Source organism: Acinonyx jubatus, chromosome B4, assembly GCF_027475565.1.
Source record: "Acinonyx jubatus isolate Ajub_Pintada_27869175 chromosome B4, VMU_Ajub_asm_v1.0, whole genome shotgun sequence".
Lineage (NCBI taxonomy): Eukaryota > Metazoa > Chordata > Mammalia > Carnivora > Felidae > Acinonyx > Acinonyx jubatus.
Window position 1 is genome coordinate 63,149,371 of NC_069387.1, and position 22,124 is coordinate 63,171,494.

At 39.0% G+C, this 22,124-nt stretch overlaps 1 protein-coding gene and 1 pseudogene across 4 annotated transcripts in view; one reads left to right on the forward strand and one right to left on the reverse strand.

Moving 5' to 3' along the window:
• The window catches only part of BICD1 (BICD cargo adaptor 1), a 247,444-nt gene that overhangs the window by 79,446 nt on the left and 145,874 nt on the right, over positions 1–22,124 (forward strand). The window lies entirely within an intron of this gene.
• On the reverse strand, positions 14,616–15,692 carry LOC106977428 (transcription initiation factor TFIID subunit 9-like; annotated as a pseudogene).

Genomic DNA, 22,124 nt, shown 5'->3' on the forward strand with positions numbered 1-22,124 from the left:
TAACAGCAAAATACTGGCCTATGTAATTTGAGTGCTATTACATTTTTCTCTTTATGTCTGTATGTACTTCATCAATTTAGTAAAAGCAATAGCAAAACTTTGAAATTCCTGCACAGCAGATTGCAGAGGAAATATCTGCTGATTTGTCTGCACTGTAAGACCCTGGTTCTGACAGAATTGTGATGGTAATTGCTCAAAGATGTATTCTGTTTACTAAGACTAATGTTGCATCTGCTTTTAATTAGCTGCTACAAATGATAAACTGCCAGTTTATGCTTGTTAGATTTACTTAAATTTATTCTATTCCAAATAAAGAAGAACTTAAAGAATACCAATATAGGACAGAAAACTGCTCATTGTCAATCAAGTTCAGAAAGGTGGTGGTAAATATCTCCATGCATCTTTTTGATTTTATGGGAAGGAGAAAAACTTGACTTCCTGTGGTACAGGCGATTATATCTCGTGTCTATTGTAGTTTCCTAATTTTTTCGTATATATGAATTACTGTTTTGAGTAGATGATTCATTTCCAAGGACAAGGCTCTCTGCAGTCTCACACTGTCTGCCACTGTGTATAGAAAATGTTTACTGACATAAGGAGATTTGTAGTATTCCTATTCATAAGAGTTTTAAAAGTTGTTTTGAGAAAAAGGGTTGGAAAGGACGGAGAGTTAAAAGTGTTATGATTTATCATGAAATTTGGTGAATATCATTCACAGTGCTTTATTTATCCAATGGGTTGGAAAAATGCGTGTTAATTTCTTATTTTTTCATAATTTTACAGGCTGTTAAGCCATCTTGCTGTTAGTTTTAAAAGAGCAGTATTGGGGGTGCCTGGCTGGCTCAGTTGGTAGAGCATGTGACTCTTGATCTCAGGGTTGTGAGTTCAAGCCCCACATTGGGTGTAGAGCTTACTTAAACAGGAAAGGATTATGACGTGCTGAAAGATGAGATATGATGGTTTAGCATCTTGGGGCACCTGGCTGGCTCAGTTGGTGGAGGATGTGACTCTCAATTTTGGGGTTGTGGGTTTGAGCCCCATGTTGGGTGTAGAGATAACTTAAAATCTTTAAAAAAAAGAGCAATGTTGATGATCATAATCAGGACTGTTGAAGAAAGAGGACATTTTAAGTAACTGTAAAGTGTTTAAGTTGTGTTGGTATCTAATGCAGTGCCTTGCAAGGAGAAAACATTTATTGATTTGGTTTCTTGGCATACTGATTCCTTGCTACCGTATGGCCTTGAATAGTCAGTAATTGACTAAGACTAAAATGTTATATGGCAGATGATTGTTTTCCGTCCTAGGTGAGGACCTAATGAGAAGTTGCTTAAAATAGCATCAAAGGAACTTAGACTTAAGAAAAACAAAAGGAGGATAACAGGAATCCTTTTGCAGAGGATTCCTTTTTACCTGAAACTTTGGAAAACAGGTAAATGAATTAGAAAGTTCAATTTTTATAACTTTTGCTTTCTTGATTTTCATTGTTATGTGCAGTTTGTGAAATCTAAATTTTCTTCATGAAATGTGTGTTTTATGGTTTAATAGAACAGTTAGGTCAAGTTAGTTAAGTTATATCGATAGAGTTATATATTAGAATGTCAGCTTTGTTCCTGTCAGCTAATTCTGGCAGAACCAATTTGTATTTTTCAATATGATTTGTTGAATTCCAGAAGTTTATTTGTTAGTTGTTACAAACATGGTTTTATATTTAAGCTCTGTCCAGATGGAGGTGTTTTTACCTTTGCATGTGCCTGAACTAATAGTGCCAGAGAACAGAGGAGCAGAACTACCCCCCAGGCGCCTCGCCCCTTCCATAGCCTTCACTACCTGGCAGGGAAGCAGGGACTTCACGTCTCTAAGCCACTGGTAGAATCCCTTCCCCAGGACCTGGGAAGGAATATGACAAGTAAAAAAGGCCAAAGTAAAGGTCATACCTAATTTAAATTATTGCTTTTGTCATATTCTCTGCCAGTCACAAGAATGTTTTATTATTAATCACAAACCAAGGAATTGCTATTCTTAATTTATAATGCTTTTTTTTTAATGTTTATTTACTTTTGAGAGAGTGAGAGAGAGTGTGAGCAGAGGAGGGTCAGAGAGAGAGGGAGACATAGAATCCAAAGCAGGCTCCAGGCTCCAGGCTCCAAGCTGTCAGCACAGGGCCCGATGTGGGGCTCAAACTCACAAACCTGAGATCATGACCTGAGCCGAAGTGGGACGCTTAACCGACTGAGCCACCCAGGTGCCCTGTAATTTATAATGCTTCTAAAGAGCCGCATCCAGTGCTATGGTTTTGATACTTTAGTAGTCACTGAAGCTAAGTTATGCTGTGATAACAAACCACCCTCAAAGTTTCAGGGGCTTGAAGAGGTTTGTCCCTCACGCTCTACATCTGTTTTAGGTAACTAAGACTTATTCCATGTCGTTGCCGTTCTGAGACATGAGCCACGGGAGCAGCCCCTCTCTGAGACTTTGCTTATCATTTAGCAGAGGGGGAAAAATCCCACAGTGAAAACCTACAGTGGATCTTAAAGCTTCTGCTTGAAAGTGGCACATGTCATGCCACACACATTTTACAAACCAAGTCACATGGCCGCTCTGGGGGGTGCACAGAGGGGCACCGCAGGTCATGCAGCCAAGTCTGGCGTCAGTGTGGCAGGGGTATATAGTCCTTCCTTGTGGGGCCACCAATAGTTTTGAATAGCAATACCATCTCCTTATAAAATCTTGAGATTCGTCTGTGTGTGTGATGAGGTCTGAATGTTGACTGACTTTTCATGCAAAGACAGCCATCTGTACTCAACCCATCATTTCATTTCTTCTGGGATTTATAGGAAAATAGCCTGTCTCAACCCCTTTGCATCTATGTGGGACCAGAAGACTACTTATGGCCAGGATATTATGGAGAGAAGTGTTGTGTGGCACTTCCAGACCTAGCTCCCAAACATCTAGTAAAATCCCCCCTCCTCTCATTATTGTTGAGGTGAATTCAGAGGAGCCTACTTCTCTAAATCACAGTTCCAAGGGGATGTAGCCAAGAGAACCACCTGACCAGAAACATCTACTTTGGACCATGGGATAGAACAAATGAACCTTTGTTGTCTTATGACACTAAGATTTCATGGTTGCTTATTCCTGTGTTACCCTATCCTGACTAATAAAACCTTGCTTTATGGTTTATTTAATGATACTCATTTACTAGGATTACGTACATTCTGTAATAGAGTGGCCAAATAAGACATACTTTCAAAATTGCTGAAAGTATGCATAGATTTCTTTTTTATTTATTAAAAATTTTTTAATGTTTATATAATTTTGAGAAGGGGAGAGATAGAGGTGAGTGGGGGAGGGACAGAGAGAGAGAGGAAAACACAGAATTCAAAGCAGTCTCCAGGCTCTGAGCTGTCAGCACAGAGCCTGACATGGGGCTCGAACTCAAGAACCATGCTATCATGACCTGAGCCAAAGTTGGACACTTAAGACTGAGCCACCCAGGCGCTCCTCTTTTTTTTAAATGTTTATTTATTTTTGAGAGACAGAGCACGAGTGGGAGAGGTGCATAGAGAGGGAGACAGAGAATCTGAAGCAGGCTCTAGGCTCTGAGCTATCAGCACAGAGCCCGATGTGGGGCTCGAGCTCACAAACCATGAGATCATGACTTGAGCTGAAGTCGGACACTTAACCGACTGAGCCACCCAGGTGCCCCTGCATAGATTTCTAATGTAGAAATCTGAATATGTGACTAAAGAATTGATTTTTAGATTTTATTTAATTTTTTCAAAGTTTATTAGAGAGAGAGAGTATGTGCAAGCATGTGCAGGGAGGGGCAGAGAGAGTAGTAGAGAGAGAGAGAGACTCCATGCTGTCAGTGCAGAGCCTGACATGAGGCTCAATCCCATGAATCTTGAGATCATGACCTGAGCCAAAATCAAGCATTGGATGCTTAACTGACTGAGCCACCTAGGCACCTCCAGATTTTATTTAATTGTCATTAATGTAAATGTAAATGTCCACATGGGGCCAATGGCTCCCATATTGGACCACAGAGCTTTAAACAGTAGGAAGCTTTTTGACTTTTTGATGTATTATAAATCTTTCCACTATTTCATCCATTAAGCATAAAACCAATGTGTTGTCTAAATTAGACACTTACTGAATGACTGAGACTTATAAAAATGAAGAGCAAAAATTAATCACATTTTTATATAGTGTTTCATTGGGGACAGTTTTGACATGGGAGCACGAGTCAGAGTTCTTTACTAGTACGAGTTGACATGAGGTCCCATGTTAATAGGTTCCAAATATAGCGCAGAAGAACAAATGGTGAAATGGACATTTTTGCCAAAGTATAAGTGTAATCTTTACTGACATAAAATAAATTTAAAATGAGTAAGACTTCACAGTCTTAAGTTTAAAAAATTTTTCACTGTGAAGTATATAAGATGTGTTGAGTTGATAACTTTGCAAATGCTGTGCCTTTGCCTGAATGTCTGTATTACATTTGTAGAGATGCTTGTGATCCCAGGAACCATTTACAGCTATCATGAAAAACGATCTACATTTCTCTATGTTTAAAGGTCCATTTCAAAGCAGGAGCTGAGTCATGTAATGGAAATAGTATTGGATTCAGAGCAAATATCTATATTCTGTTGTCCACACTCTAACTTGCTATATGAACTTAGGTATGTTATCTAAATTCCCTGGGTCTCAATGTCTTCTACAGTGAACGTATGAGCTTAGACTCCTCACCAAATTCTAAAATTCTATGGTTGAACTTCCCTCTATTTCAATCATGTTTTTTCTCCTTAACCATTTGTTATTTATTTACGATTAGAGAGAGGGGGGAAAGCATGCTCAAGTGGGAGAAAAAGGCAGAGAGAGAGAAACAGAAACAGAAACAGAGAGACAGAGACAGAGACAGAGAGAGAATCTTAAGCAGGTCCCACGCTTAGCATGGAGCCTGATGTGGGGCTCGATTCCATGACTCTGGGATTATGACCTGAGCTAAAATCAAGGTTGGACTCTCAACCAGGTTGGACTGAGCCACCCTGGAGCCCCTAACCATTTGTTATTTACACATGGAATGGGGCATATTAGAACTGAGCCCACCCGTGTCAACATGACTTAACTCTTTGCTCCAGGAAATTATCTTGCTCAGGAAGATTAGACAGTAATTTAATAAATAACTTCACTATTTGCTTTAGAAAATTCTTGCAAATCAATTTATCAGGACAAACACTTTGCTCATCTGGGCAAACAGCTCTCTTAATAGAACGATATATTGTTCATCTGGGCAAACAGTTTGACAAGTATGGAGAACAATGACATTATGCTTTGGGGTCTTGAAAGTGAATCTGCTGTAAACGCTATCTAATTGGGAGAAAAATATCTTAGTATGTGAGTCTAGGTATTTTTCTTGACTAGCATGAGATTCTACATAGTTTGTATATTGCTGAGGTTAATTATATATAACATGGATAGTGAGAACATAGACATTGGGTTAATTATAACAAGGCAGGTGAGCAAAATCAATTTTCTCTGTCAAACGTAGTTTACATCTTTATGTAAACAACAATTTGTTTATAAAATACATTCTAAGAAATTCACTTTTCTATAACAAACATAACATAGTTTTAAGGTTCGAGGTTAAAGCCCTTATAGTTTGCATCTTTTTTTAGTTAAGTAAGCTCTTTGCCCAATGTAGGGCTTGAACTCACAACCCCAAGATCAAGATTCTCATGCTCTACTAAGTCAGCCAAGTGCCCCAACTCTTTATAGGTTGAAATAACATACTACAGAGGTTCCCTGACATTACTTACCCAACATTTAAGAGCTACTTATTAGTTTGACAAGAGGCAGAGCATGTGCAAATTTAAACTTAAAGCAGAAATTTGTGCCTGTTGTTTGAGTATTCTTTGTTCAGTGTGCTTTTAAGACTCCCAAATGAAACTACTTCTCAACTTGTTATATTTTTGATCCTTCCTGAATTCTTTTTTTTTAAATTTTTTAATCTTTATTTATCTTTGAGAGAGAGAGACAGAGTGAGAGTGAGGGAGGGACAGAATCTGAAGCAGGCTCCAGGCTCTGAGCTGTCAGCACAGAGCCTGATGGGGGGGCTCGAACTCATGAACTGTGATATCATGACCTGTGCCAAAGTTGGATGCTTAACTGACTGAGCCACCCAGGCACCCCAATCATTTCCGAATTCTTAAATAACTTCTATCAAAGTTATTTTTCTCAAAATTTCTCACTCAGTACCTTCATTACTCATGTGTTCTCTATTTAATTTTAACCAAGACTGAATCAAGGTATTTTCAGATTTATACTTTGTATTTCCTCACGAAATGTGGTAGAAAAAGTTTTGTCCTTAGAGTCATAGTTTTACCTTAGGAAATTGAAACATGGATCTGAAAGCAGGTTGTTGAAGATATGGAGTTAGAACTTAGAATGTGCCTTTAAGAAGGAATAACCCTGAGAAGAGCCTGTGACATTACATTTTGTTGTTCTGACATAGCCATTTTGTTGTGGGATCATTTGGTGTGTACTAAAAAGGATACCTTGGTTTTCAGTTGAAAGAAATGGCCAAATAATGTGCAAAGCAGACAGCCTTACCTTTCCTGAGCCTCATCCTGGTTGGCTACCTGTTACATTCTCTTTCCCTTCCTGAACTCCTCTTCCCCTACTCCCCACCCTGGCCCTGTGGATACTGGATAATGTTGAATTGGGGATGTGGCATAAGGTGAATTGGAGGGAAGCATGAGATGGGCTAATGGTTAAATAACATCTGGCAGGCCAACTGCATATAACTAGGCATTAGAAGTTTTCCAGCACCCTTACTTATCTCAGGAAAAGCCATCAGTCATTAAAAACAAAGCGTCTTTTCCTTCCTGAGATTTTACTTATATCTTAAAAAAAAATTTTTTTTAACACTTATTTATTATCGAGAGACAGACAGAGCATGAGCAGGGGAGGGGCAGAGAGAGGGGGAAATACATACTCTGAAGCAGGCTCCAGGCTGTGAGCTGTCAGCACAGAGCCCAACGCGGGGCTTGAACTCACAGACTGTGAGATCATGACCTGAGCCAAAGTCGGATGCTTAACCCAACTGAGCCACCCAGGCGTCCCTACTTATATCTTTAATGTCTGCATCTCAAATTCCATCCTCTCATTTCTCCCTAAAGTTTCTTTTTTTAAGATTTTATTTTTAAGATCAATACACCCAATGTGGGGCTCAAACTCACAACCCGGAGATTAAGAGTCGTCCCCTCCACTGGCCGAGCCAGCCAGATGCCCCTCATTTCTCCTTAAAGTTAAAGGCACTGATGCAGATTGGAATTGGAGTGGAAATGTTTGGGCTTGTGGGAGAAAAATTCATATTAGTTTTGGTTTGAAGAGAAGAATCTACTTGTGGTTATCATATTATTACAATCAGGCCCGATGGAAGAAACCGAAAAGTCTTGTTTTCTTACTGACTAAGGAATTTAAGGATTTTGCCAAGGATGTTACATATAGAGGGCTGGAGACAGCTTCCTTGACAGCCAATTAGTATGTATAGTTTTGAAGTTTATGACTATATTCCTCAAGAAATAGAATTAGCCTTCTGAAGTCTGGATGTCTCCAGGTAACTTGTTACACATTTGTTGGGACGCTTTTATGATGAAAAGGTACAGAGTAGCCGTAAGTAAGACAGGAAAGAATCTTCACCCGGCACACGGTTAGGATTTGTAGATCTCCAAGTCCTAGGTATTATGGCTGTTCCTAGCCTTCACCTTATCAACTGGCTATGACTGCTTGTCTAACACAAATCTCTGAGTAATAAGCATGCATCATATATTTTTTTTCCCAGTCCTTATGTATAATGATGAGTTTGGGGAGAGGACCAAATATCCTTAAAGTTCTATAGACATTTTAATAAATTTTTGAGAGGAGAATGATTATAGGAGTAACATGTATGTTATAAATGCTCTAAAAATACTGAAAAAAAATAATGAGGAGCCTGAACATTCTTCATAGCCAGGGTCGGGGTCAGGGATGAATGTTGCATGACTTGGTAATAAAACCTGCACCTGTGCGCTTTGACAGGCCAGTCTGAATACCCTGCTTGTTAGTCTGTTTCCCCACCCTCATCTTCCCCATGCTGGTGGTTGAGAGGCATCTCTAGCCTACTTATTTCATGATTTTACTCCTCCCTTTAGTTCTTAGCACCAGGTCTGCTTAGTACTGCACCAAGGTCTGTTCTTCCTAAAATGCCCCCTCACTCTCATGGCTTCTGATGGTCTGTAAGTAAGTACCATCTACCTCCTTCCTTCTCCCTCAAGGCTTTTTGTGAAACCAGTCATCCTCAACTGGAAGCTTTTTCCACTTCCTTCTTGCCTGTTCACTATCAGTGTTTCCCTTTAAGACCAACATCATAGAGGAGCCTTTAGGTCTGGGCTCCGGTTTCATCAATTACTGGACTGGTGATCCTAGACAAATTTCTTACCTTTAATTTCTCAATATCTTTTTTCCCTTTTATATCACGGCTGTTGACTTTTCATTTACTGTTCATTTCCACCTTTACTGATGTTCCACTGTTTTATATTAAGAGTATGCCATGAATTCACAAAGACATGAATATAAGACTAGTAGGAATGAACTGCAGAGAAGAATAAATGTGAGGCGGAAAGGAGGTTATTGTGAATTAGAATAAAATTTGTTTATTTTTTAATGTTTATTTTTGAAAGAGAGAGAGTGCAAGCCAGGGAAGGCAGAGAGGGAAGGGGACAGAGGATCTGAAGCAGGCTCCGTGCTGGCAGCAGAGAACCTGATGTGGTGCTTAAAAACTGTGAGATCATGACCTGAGCCAAAGTTGAACGTTTAACTGACTGAGCCACCCCGGTGCTGCTAGAATAGAATGTATTAATAGTTCTTGTAAATTTTTGGAAAGTATGGAGGATAACTAAAAGTTAAAAAATTATATAAGACAGTATATGGGGTACCTGGGGGCTCAGTCAGTCAAGTGTCCAACTCTTAATTTTGGCTCAGGTCATGATCCTAAGTTCATGAGATCGAGCCCCATATTGGGCTCTGCCCTTACAGCACAGAGCTGCTTGGGATTCTCTCTTTCAACCTCTCTCTCTGCCCCTCTCCTGTGCTTGTGCTCTCTTTCTCTCTTTCTCAAAATAAGTAAACGTTTAAAAATATGAAAAAAAATATCTAAGAGACTATATCACTTACAATTTGGCTACATTTTACAGAAAACTCAAGTAGGAGTGGTTTAAACATAAAAGAGGCCCAAAACTAAATAGTTCAGCACTAGTTTGGCAATCCTGTGATCACAGAGAGCCCAGGCTTCTTCCCACCTTCTTCCTGCTCTCCTTAGTGCTGGCTTACATGCCAAAAGTCTGCTTATAGTCACAAGATGCTCTTAGCACTCCAGCCATCATGTCTGTATTCCAAGTTGGAAGAAAATGAAATGGCAAAAGTGCACATCTGTCAACTGAATCAGTCCCCTTTGAAGGAGCTTCCCTGGCTTCTATCTACTTGGCTTCTGCTTACATTTCCTTGAACTCCTGTAGAAGTCAAGAAGTTAGGAAAAGCAGTCTTTAAGCTAGGGCAGTATACCCCAAATAACATCAACATTTCTTATGAAGGAGAGAGAGGGTGGATATTGTTTAGATAACTCACAGTCCCTTCCACAACAGCAAACTAGGGTGGGGGTAGCTGGATGACAGTTTCACTTTGGTTTATTTTTATTTTTATTTTTATTTTTATTTTTATTTTTATTTGTGTTTTTAATTAAAATTGTTTTTAATGTTTATTTTTGAGAGAGAGAGAGAGAATGTATGAGTGGGGGAGGGGCAGAAAGAGAGGGAGACACAGAATCTGAAGCAGGCTCTAGGCTCTGAGCTGTCAGCACAGAGCCCAACATGGGGGCTCGAACTCACAAACTGCGAGATCATGAGCTGAAGTCGGACACTTAACCAACTGAGCCACCCAGGCGCCCCTATTTTTATTTTTTAAAGTAGGCTTCATGCTAGCGTGGAGCCCAACACGAGGATGGAACTCAGAATCCTGAGATCAAGACCTGAGCTGAGACCCAGAGTCTGATGCTCAACTGACTGAGCCACGCAGGCACCCCAGTTTCACTTTGTTTTAGCCTAATCTTTGCTTAAATTACTTTCGTATTTCCTAACTTCCTATAAGTTCAGAACAAAAGTCTCATATTATCTTAGTAATGCTTTTTATCAGGTTTTTCATTTTCCGATTTGCTGCAGTTCTGCTCTGCATAGTACAGAATACTTGATGCCCAGGCTCTGGAGTCAGGCCACTGGGCTTTTAATCCTGGCTGTCCCGTTGTCCAGCTGGTGACTTTGGCAGATTACTGAACCTACTATTGAAAATAGTCAATAATAATACCATTATTTATTTTAAGTAATGTTTTAGGCTGAGGTGGTTTTTAAACATTCAAGTAAAAGATCAGGTTACTTTACATGAAGGCAAGAAGACACCCTCAAAACATTTGGTTCATATATTTTGTTAACCAATAAGAACATGAGGGTCCACATACAGAGGAAAAGAAACAATATATCCAAGAAACATTTTTCTTTTCTTATTTGATTCGTAATAAAAGTCACTCAATGTAGTCTCATATCTCAGTCACAACTGAGTTTTAAGAAAATCTAGGCCACATTGATAACTCCATGTTAATACTGCTTTTTTATTTTTGCTAATAGCTGCAAAACCAGGAATATTTCCTCATTACTTTCTTCTTTAGGCTTTCCAAAAAGCCTACTACAGTATTTCTTCTCTGAGAATAGAGTGTGAGATAATCTTTTTCCTGAATGAAACAAGGTTTTCCTTTTCTGACTCTGGAACTAGAATGATCTCCTGGGGGATCCCTCTTATCTAGGGCGATTGTGGTGGTCACTCTGCCTGAGCTGATTTCTGTTCACTTTCTTGAGCTGAATCACCTCAATGGCTCTACAAGTTGTCCTTCAAAGCACTAGACTTGTTTTTATACAAAACTTGCATATAAATAAAACCACCAGTTTTCCTAAGTTTTAACGAGGCCTTGATATTCCAGCAATTTGGTACCTAAATGCACAGGTTCTGAATGAATGTTGGAAGGAAGGAAGGATGGCAGAAAGGGAAAAAGGGAAGGGAGGGAAAGTTAGCAAAAAGAAATTGTTTTTTTACTGAATATTGGTTTGATTTTTAGTTGGGAAAAGGAATGTAAAATTTATTATTTTTCTACTTGGAGACCCAGAATATAACTTATGATGACTTAAGAAGTTAAGTTCCTTTTATCTACATCTTAATAGACAAAGACGCTCAATGGATAAAATCCAGAAAAAAATTTTACCTGTATTTTATACATATTTTGTTCAGAAAACAGAATCTATTTAAAGATTGAAGAGTTTTTTTTTTTTCTGGTTGTAATACTCATAAAATGTGTGCATTTGAGTTTTGCTCCTGGACAGACTTATTCTGCTAAGCAAGCAGTCTTAAAGAGATTGATTGCTGAGCATGTATGTTTTTCCTTATGCTGATTCTTAAAGTCTCTGTAATTTGCTTGAGACTGTGGATAGCTATAGTAATAAGAGACTAGCTTAGGCAAAGGAGGCTGAAGTGAACCATCAGAAATAAGACTGACTATATACATCAACTAAGGGACAGTGGTTGCCTAACCCTTTTGACCCCAAGATTTCTTATGACATAAATCACCCTGCCAACAACAGAAAAATATACTTAGAACCCAGGGAAAGCTAAGGAAGAGGAAGCATGGTGATCACCAGCCTGGCCAGATGGAGTCCTTTTGGTTGAGCCAAGTTCACCAGGGTAGAAGACCAGATCTTAGCTTGAGGCCCACACCCTGATGAGTAAAACATGTGTTAAAGACTTCAAGGGGCCCAGTGGGGAACACTGGGCAAGATTTGGAGGTCCTGAACTTCCCTAAGTTTTGGGGGTGGGAGAGGAAAGGTGTAACTTTTTTCTTTTTCTACTTTTTGGGTTTATCTATATTTTCCTCAGTAATTACATATATTACTTATATAAAGGTTTTATATATTCACTGGCTAAATTTCAAAATCAATATGGATTTGCTCCTTTCCTACAAAGTATGACATTTTCGTTTAATAGATTGCCATCAGTACTCACATTCTGTTTGATGCAGATAGTTCAAAGCTTAAATAACAATGAATAAGGTTTAGATGATACAAGTTACCCCTTCTTTCTCAGGGGAACTGCCCCTCACTTCAGTATCTTAACATCTGTGGCGCATTATGGGATAGTCTAGAGACAGGCACACTTCTGTTAATATGATTTATGATGGACTTGGCACTTGATATCAGCAGGAAAGGAGGGGCAATTCATTACATTGTGCTAGGGATATTGATTATTTATATAGAAAATAATTAAAATAGATCTGTACTTCATTCCACACACAAAAATCAATTTCATGTAGATTAAGGGACTTAAATGTAAAAGGCAAAACTTTTGAACTTTTGGAAGAAAATACAGAATAGCCTTATGACCTTGAAGAAAGGAAGGATCTTAAATGAGACACAAAAGTCCTGGCCAGAGAGCAAGGGATTAGTCACTGGACCTAAAACTAAGGACATTACTTCATCAAAAGACATCACTAAAAGATTGGAGCAGCGGGGAGAGCAACAAACCAGAAAATATTTGCCATACTTATTAGTAACAAATAGTAAGGGAACAGGAACCTGTCCTTTAGAAAATGAGACCTTATGTTTTGAAAAGACACTGTAAAATGTGTGAAAAGACAAACCATAAATACTGGGGGAAGATATTTGCCATGCATATAACTGACAAATTAGTAAAGGCGGGGCGGGGGGAAAACACTCTGTTGAAAAATGAAAAAAAAAGCCTTGAGTAGAAACTACACAGAAATGGAAAGGTGAATGGTTAATAAAAATATGAAAATGCATAATCTCATTTGTAATCATGGAAATGCAAATTAAACCACTAGGTGGTACTATTTTACCCTCCCCAAGGTGGTAAAAACTTTAAAGTCTTAAAGTAAACAGTAAGGATGTGGGGCATTAGGAACTCTCGGTCACTGCTGGTGGCAGTGTGACTTGGTCCAGCATTGGAGTCCCCTGCAGCCCTGCTGGGGAGAGCAGAGCTGTGTGTGATCTGCAACCTGGCCATTCAGCTCCTGGCCCGCACCCCAGACCCGTGGTCCTCAACCCTTCCTTACATTAAAATCTCAAAATGAGTGTGTCAGAAATACTTAGGCGAGGACTTACCCCAGACTTGTGGATACCAAACTGTGTGCCCAGGGTGCCCAGGGGCACTGCGACAGCCCCACAGAGGACCAAGGGATATTCACATATATTTGTTTGAGGGCAACACAGTGATACTTGGCCTCTGTTGACACTGTGTGAGCTACTAGCTCCAGATAGTTCAGTTCACAGTTTCAATATCAGATTGGGCTACATTCTTTTTTTTTTTTTAGCACAATATTTTGCAAAGCTGGGTTTTCAGTGGTTGCTAATAAAAAGCAGATGCCATGCGAAAATCAATGTGTAACAGGAAATGAGGGTGACAGGGTCCAGTCTGATTCCAGGTTTGAGAAGTTGTGCAGTGCCCAGTGGATACACACATCTCATTAGTAAATAATTATGGTTATTTAAGAATGACATTAGAATATTATTTTTTCTTTAAATTTGCATACATTAGATTTTTTTATGAATGACAACTTTATTTTTTTATTTTTTATTTTTTTACTTTCTGTAATTTATTTGTCTTTTATAATTTACATCCATGTTAGTTAGCATATGGTGCAACAATGATTTCAGGAGTAGATTCCGTAAGCCCCTTACCCGTTTAGCCCATCCTCCCCTCCCACAACCCCTCCAGCAACCCTCTGTTGTTCTCTATATTTAAGAGTCTCTTATGTTTTGTCCCCCTCCCTGTTTTTATATTATTTTTGCTTCCCTTCCCTTGTGTTCATCCGTTCTGTGTCTTAAAATCCTCCTATGAGTGAAGTCATATGACATTTGTCTTTCTCTGACTGACTGATTTTGCTTAGCATACTACCCTCTAGCTCCATCCACATAGTTGCAAATGGCAAGATTTCATTCTTTTTGATTGCCGAATTATACTCCATTGTATATATATACCACGTGTTCTTTATCCATTCATCCATCAGTGGACATTTGGGCTCTTTCCATACTTTGGTTATTGTCAACAGTGCTGCTGTAAACACTGGGGTGCATGCGTCCCTTCGAAATAGCACACCTGTATCCCTTGGATAAATACCTAGCAGTGCAATTGCTGGGTCGTAGGGTAGTTCTATTTTCAGTTTTTTGAGGAACCTCCATACTGTTTTCCAGAGTGGCTGCACCAGCTTGCATTCCCACCAACAATGCAAAAGAGATCCTCTTTCTCCGCATCCTCGCCAACATGTGTTGTTGCCTGAGTTGTTAATGTTAGCCATTCTGACAGGTGTAAGGTGGTATCTCCTTGTGGTTTTGATTTGTATTTCCCTGATGATGAGAGATGTTGAGCACTTTTTCATGTCTCGCTTTGCCATCTGGATGTCTTCTTTGGAGAAGTATCTATTCAGTGTGACAACTTTTTTTTTTACACTTAAAGGCTGATGAAAAACCATTACTAATCCTTTTAAAGAAAATGCAACATCTCGATCAGAAAGGATAACTGTATTTACTCATTAAATACCATTTACGTTTTTTACAACACAACTCGAAGACACCGAACATACGTGTTTAATCTCAGTACAGTGGATTCAAGACCAAGTATAAGTGTTAAAGCATCAAGGCCAGATTACAAATTATCGTAGTCGTCATTGTCGTTGTCATCATCATCATCATCATCATCATCTTCTTCTCATTTTCTTTTCAGCGCATTTGATGATTCATTAGCAGTACTTTGTGATGACACCATTTTAGTGGTAATAAGGATGTTTTTGGACCCAATTAATGATGGATTAACCAGAATGTTCTGAACTGTGGATGTTGCAGAAATTGATGCTTTATCAGCTCGGGACTGTGCAGTGGGCAGCACAGGACTGTAAACCTGTGCTCTGTGAGGAACATTGGAGTCCCGAATTTAGTTGACACAGTGTGGGTTTGTGGGTTTGGCATGGCAAGTGTGGGTCTACTAGTCTACTACATCGTGGTCTGCTAGTAACTGAACCAATACTTAACTGTGGAACTGTTATTCTTCTCACAGAAGTAGATGCCTTTTTTTTTTTAAATAAAGACTGAAGTCTGTAGTTTGGAGCAGTGAACCAGTATCTCTCAGGTGGCAACCTGGGACCTGAATATGGCTTGATTACTGGCAAAGGAGTTTGATTTCTTTGCCTTGCAACATCTAATAGAAAAATCTCTTGGGGGAGGGGAGGTAAAAGACTGATCAGCATTACATTGGGTTGCCAATCACACATCATTTGCATTAACAGTAGCTTTCTTAGCATGCCTTCAATAAATTTTTGCTTCATCTAGAATTGTGGTCACATATCGGAAAGCAAACTCCATCTGATTTATAACTCTTGGCTTATATTCTGTAATGCCCATATCTTCAGGATTTGTGCCATCATCTGTGCATCTTTCAGCGTGCTCTTGGGAGAAGCCGTCTTGCCAGACTCCATGATCTCCATTGTGGCTAAATAACCCACATTAATGTATTTCAGTCCTGATCTTGCAAGTTCTTTGCCTAGCACGTTTTTTCCAACCCCTGGTGTACCACACTGGCTCCAGGAGCCTTGGCTCATGTGCTGTACATACGTTAGTTTTTCAAACACCTACTACATTGTTAGGACATAAATACTTATTTAGGAAAGAGTTGTTCAGTAGTTCTTTTGTCCTGGGGTGCCATGAAAACATTATTGAGACACCATGAATGCTTAGGAATCTCTATCCCAAATCAGTTAACTCAGAATATTTGGAGATGGAGTCCGTGTGTCTGTTTTCAAGAACTTTACAGGTGATTCTAATAGGCCACTAGGGCTGTACCATTATAGAGAAACTTTTGCACTTATGATTTAGGATAATGCTATTCAAAGTATATCTGGGGACCAGTACTGTTTGCAAATTATTTCCTGCAGGTCTGTACCAAGATAAATATAGTTTATATTAATCACACTTTCAGTGAGGTACAGTTTTTATAATCCTTTTGTAATCCTCTTTTACTCCTACGTTATGTTTGTTCTGGTTAAGTTTATTGAAATACAATTTTATGTCTCTTACATTTATTAATAAAAAAATTGGTTAAGTGAATGCTGGTGAGGATGTGGAGCACTGTGAACCCCCATGCATTGCTGGTGCAAATGAAAAATGATGCAACCACTTTGGAAGACAATTTGGGAGTTTCCTATAAAACTAAACATACTCTTGCCATATGATCTAGTGATCACGGTCCTTGACATCTATCCAAAGGAATATGGATATGAAAACATATCCAAAAAAAGCCTGTACATGGATGTTTACAGCAGCTTTGTTCATAGTTGCCAAAACTTAAAAAAAAATTTTTTTAATGTTTGTTTATTTTAGAGACAGAGAGACAGCACAAACAGGGGAGGGGCAGAGAGAGCCAGAGACAGAATCTGAAACAGGCTGCAGGCTCTGAGCTGTCAGCACAGAGCCCGACATGGGGCTTGAACACACAAACTGTGAGATCATGACCTGAGCTGAAGTCGGACGCTTAACCGACTGAGCCACCCAGGTGTCCGATAGTTGCCAAAACTTGAAAGCAACAAAGATGTCCATCAGTAGATGAATGAATAAATAAAAAGTAGTCCCTCTAAACAATGGAATCCTATTCAGTGCTAAAAAGAAACGAGCTATCAAGCCATGAAAAGACATGGAGGAAACTTATACACATATTGCTAAATGAAAGAAGCCAATCTGAGAATACTAAATACATATGTATGATTCCAACTATATGACATTGGCAAAACCACAATGGAGATAGTGGAAAGATCAGTGGTTGCCAGGAGCTAGTGGGGATGAGTAGGCAGGACACAGAATTTTTAGGGCGGTGAAACTGTTTGGTATGATGAAGGTGGTTGCATGTCATTATACATTTTTCTAAATCTATACAAAGTACAACACCAAGAGTGCATCCTAATGTAAAGTATGGACTTTGAATGATAATGATGTGTTAGTGTAGGTTCGTTGATTGTAACAAATGTGCCTCTCTGGTGGGGAAGGCTATGCATGTGTAGGGACAAGGAATAATGGGAAATCTCCATAACCTTCCTCTCAATTTTGATGTGTACCTAAAAGTGCTCTTAAAAAAATAGTCTTAAAAAGAATTGAGGCCTATATTTTGTATTTTTCTTCTCACATTTTTAGCAATTTATGTTTGTCCAGCTTTATTAAGGTATAATTGACTTGCAACAAACTGCACATATTTAAAGTGAACGGTTTGTTCAATTTTGACATATGCATGCATTTATTAAACCATTACCACAACCAAAATAATGAACATATCTATCAGTCCTTAAAATATTTTCATGCCCCTTGATAATCTCTCCCTTTTGCCCCTCCACACCCCTTCCTCAACACCCCCTACCCCATCTCAGAGCAACCATTCATCTGCTTTCTGTCACTACTGATTCTTTTACATTTTCTAGAATGTCATGTAAATGGAATCTGACAGTATACACTCTTGTTTTGTCTGGGTTCTTGTACTCAGCATGATTATTTTGCATACGTTGCATGTATCAACGTTCATTCCTTTTCATTGCCGAGTAATGTTCCATTGTATGGCTCTACCATATTTGTTTATTCGTTCACCTATCGGTGGACATTTGAGTTGTTTCTCATTTTGTATATTACAAACAAAGTTGCTATAGGGGTGCCTGGGTGGCTCTGTTGGTTGATCATCCAACTTCACCTCAGGTCATGATTTCACAACTCATGAGTTCGAGCCCTGCGTTGGGCTCTGTGCTGACAGCTTGGAGCCTGGAGCCTGCTTCAGATTCTGTGTCTCCCTCTCACTCTGCCCCTAACCCACTTGCATTCTGTCTCTGTCTCTCTCAAAAATAAATATTGAAAAAAATTTTTTTAAAAAGTTGCTATAAATATTTATGTACAAATCTTTATGTGGACACATGCTTTCATTTATTTTGGGTAAATAAATACCTAGGAGTGGAACAGTTAGGTCATATGGTCGGTGTATGCTTATAGTAATTTATTTTTATTGCATTTTGCAAAAGCATTAGTCCATCAAAGATTGGAAATAAAACTGTTCCTTACCACATGTATTTTGAGAAGTATTAGCCTAGGAGATAGGCAGAAGAATATCCAGAGCTACATTGTTTATATCAAAAAACTAGAAGCAATCCAATTATCCATTGTCAGGAGAATAGATTATTAAAATGAGGTAATTGGGCGCCTAGGTGGCTCAGTCGGTTAAATGTCTGACTTCAGCTCTGGTCATGATCTCGCAGTTCATGAGTTCAAGCCCCGCCTGGGTCTCTGTGCTGACAGCTCAGAACCTGGAGCCCACTTTGGATTCTGTGTCTCCATTTCTCTCTGCTCCCCTGCTCATGCTCTGTCTCTCTCTCCTTCAAAAATAAACATTCAAAAAAAATTTTAATGAGGTATATATTTATATATTTGTTATTCAGTAGAAGATAGCAATGAAAAAAGATGAATTACAGCTATACCAATCAAAATTATATTGTAGGAATGTAAACGAGTTAAAAAAACAAATTACAAAAGAATGCATATGGAATGATTCCATTGTAGGACTTCAAAAACAAGCAATATTGAACAATATATTATTTACAAATACATACATATATGGTAAACTACAAAAAAGGAAATGGTAAATACAGAATAGTGTTTACTTGGGGGGCGTTGGGGTGCAATGAGGGAGATAGGGCAAATAGAAACTTTTGAGACTAACAAATCATGGTCTTTTTTTTTAAACTACAGAAATTAATTTTGATGTTATTTTTTGTGCTTATATTTTGTTATAAATTTTCTTTGTGTATGTTCAATATATAACAACAACATTTAGAAAAATCTCTGAACTGGGGCTCCTGAGTGGCTCAGTCGGTTGAGCGTCCGACTTCGGCTCAGGTTATGATCTCACACTTTGTCAGTTGGAGCGCCATGTCGGGCTCTGTGCTGACAGCTCAGAGCCTGGAGCCTGTTTTGGATTCTGTGCCTCCCTCTCTCTCTGCCCCTCTCCCACTCACGCTCTATCTCTCAAAAATGAATAAATGTTAAAAAAAAAAAAAAGAAAAGAAAAGTCTGAATAGTTTTAAAAGGCTGCCTGAATAGTTCTGGGGCACCTGGGTGGCTCAGTTGGTTAAGCGTCTGACTCTTGATTTCGGCTCAGGTCATAATCTCATGGTTCATGGGTTTGAGCCCTGCCTCAGGCTGTGTGCTGACAGTGCACAGCCTGCTTGGGATCCTGTCTCTCCTCTCTCTGCCCTGACCCTGCCCCGCCCCCAAAATAAATAAATAAACTTAAAAAAAAATAAAAGGGGGTTTGTTTACCAAGACAGAAGGTGCCAATTATAAACCATCAAGAATACAAAAAAAATCTAGGCTTTAAGTAAATATATATGTGAATGATAGGCTGTTAGGTATTACACTTGGAAATATCAGAGGCAATAACTCAAGTTATCATAGATATCTTGTTTTTCCAAGATGGATGGAATTTACAATGAGATAGGAGTTAGGTTAAAAGTCAGAAAAGATAGGGAAAGTTAAGGAAGAGTTGCAAGTTCTCACTGAAGGAAGATAAAGCTGAATTCTTTGCTAAAGTAAACTTTAGAGCCTAGGCCTTGAGACATTTCTGTTGTTTTTTTGCTTGTTTGTTTGTTTTTACATTTTGAATGGCTTAATAAGAAAAAGCGTACATCAGAACTCCCTTTCCGGTAAGAGGTTTAGGGTTTCAGAAATGCACAGGGAGCTGTGATCCACGGAGAGAAGAACGGCCCCCTGAGTCATGCACAAGTTCTCAGAGAACCTCGCACCAGACCTGAGATTTCCAAAGGGGAGGTGAGAGGCAGGGGCAGACAGTGTTTAGTAAGCCTTTACTGTGTGCAAGGTATTTTGTATGGGTTTTATACCTCTTCTCTGATACCCTTACCTTTGAGGGCCAGTCTGTTTTTACTTTTAAGGTAGATGGTATTATTCTCGTTTATGTACATGTGAGGACTGAGACATAGAAATTCAAAACCTTGCCAGACATTTCAGAAGAGGCTTATTTAAACCCAAATGTGTTTGATTCCAAAGCACGTTTTCTTCCTCCTGATAATAACCAGTAATTTTTGAGCATTTACTGTATTTGTACCAAGAACTGTTCCAAGCGATACATAGATTTTCTCTTTTAAGCCTAACAATAACCCTATGAGATAAGAAAACTGAGGTTTAAGATATTAAGTAACTTGTCCAGTGCTCTACAGTTAGGAAGTGGCAGAGTTGCTCTAGCTCAGGAGCCCATGCCCTTGACCTCTTCTGCCTCTTACGAGTACATGTGCCCTTTCAAGGATCAGGCTTGATTCTCACTGTCAAGGATACCCTAGGATTCCTAGTAACTTTTGAGCCATGAGTCATGGAAACCGATTTTTCCCAGCTGGGTACTTTTGGGTTGTCTCACCTCCAGTGATCTCGTCCCTTGTTATTGGATCATATCCTCTAAGATACTTTCCTGCTGGAATAAGTCGTTTGGGAAATGTTTCTCAGTCACTTCTAACAAGTGTAGCTCATTTATTCCTGTGTGTGTTATGCACACACTTTATGAAATCTTTTGGACCCATTATTTCCCACGGAATGAGTGAATCCTTAGTAGAACTCTCAGTTCTCTTAAACTCTCAGACTATAATCTTTAACATGGGCTTTCTTTAAGGCTTAAATTTCAAAGAAATGGTAATTCAACATTATTTAAACCATTTGATGGGATTATAACTCCTATCCTTTCTACTCCAAAAGTATTTGAAGTAGATCAAAATAAAAGAAGCCCATACCATGGGGGTAAATACAACAAAAACTCAAAACAGTATAGAGAAAACAGGAGAGAGTTATGCCAGAAACTTAAGATATTTTAGTTAATTGCTCTAGAGCACTTAATGCTGAATTTCCTGGCCAGCTGAGGCAACAGAGAAGTATAATTGGCCAGATAGTTTTTATTATATGTTTACATCTTTTTTTTTAATGTTTATTTATTTTGAGGGAGAGAGAGACAGAGTGTGAGCAGTGGAGGGGCAGAGAGAGAGGGAGACAGAATCCAAAGCAGGCTCCAGGCTCCGAGCTGTGAGCACAGAGCCCGATGCGGGGCTCAAACTCACAAACCATGAGACCATGACCTGAGCTGAAGTCGGATGCTTAACTGACTGAGCCACCCAGGTGCCCCTATATGTTAAAGAAGGTAAAGTTGTTCATTGGAGAGGATGGGTTACAATGATAGGTTAGTTGCCAACCGTTTTTTCCTACATATTAAATCATGGCTCAATATTTCCTGATGCACCCAGATCTTAAAGTGCTACATATAGTAGAGATTTTGAAGGACTGCCATTGATAGTCCTTTAAAGAGGTGCCATGGCACTGCAGTAATTCTTGTTTAGTAACACCGAAATTTAGGCTTGCTGCTGAGGGGAAAGGGCAGATTCTGGCTCACTCTCCCTCCTTTGTTCAGGTTCTGCTCAAAGGTCACCCCCTTCCCTGATGGTGCTGTTTAAATGGGTGGGCACCTGCCTTACTCTCTATCCCTGTTCTGTCCAACATGGGAGCCACTAGCCAAATGTGACAATTAAAATTAATGAAATTACATAAAATGAAAAAATTCAATTCTTTGGTCACTCTGGCCACAATTTCAGAGCCCATCAGTCACATGTGGTTAGTGGTTAGTGGACAACATAGATACATCTTCGCAGAAAGTTCTATTAGGCAGTGCTATTCTGTGCTTTTATGCTTGCTTTCATTTTCTTTCTAGAACTTTTCCAACTTACTGATTTATTTATGTTCCACTGGAATGTATGCTCCCACTAGCAGAGATCTTTTTTCTAGAACATTGCAGATCTTCAGTGCTTAAAGCAGTGCCTATTACAGTTCTCTGTAAGTACTTGTTGAGCACTTAGATCAATGAAATGAATGAATAGATTTTAATATTTGAAATAAAAAAGATTTTGTCTG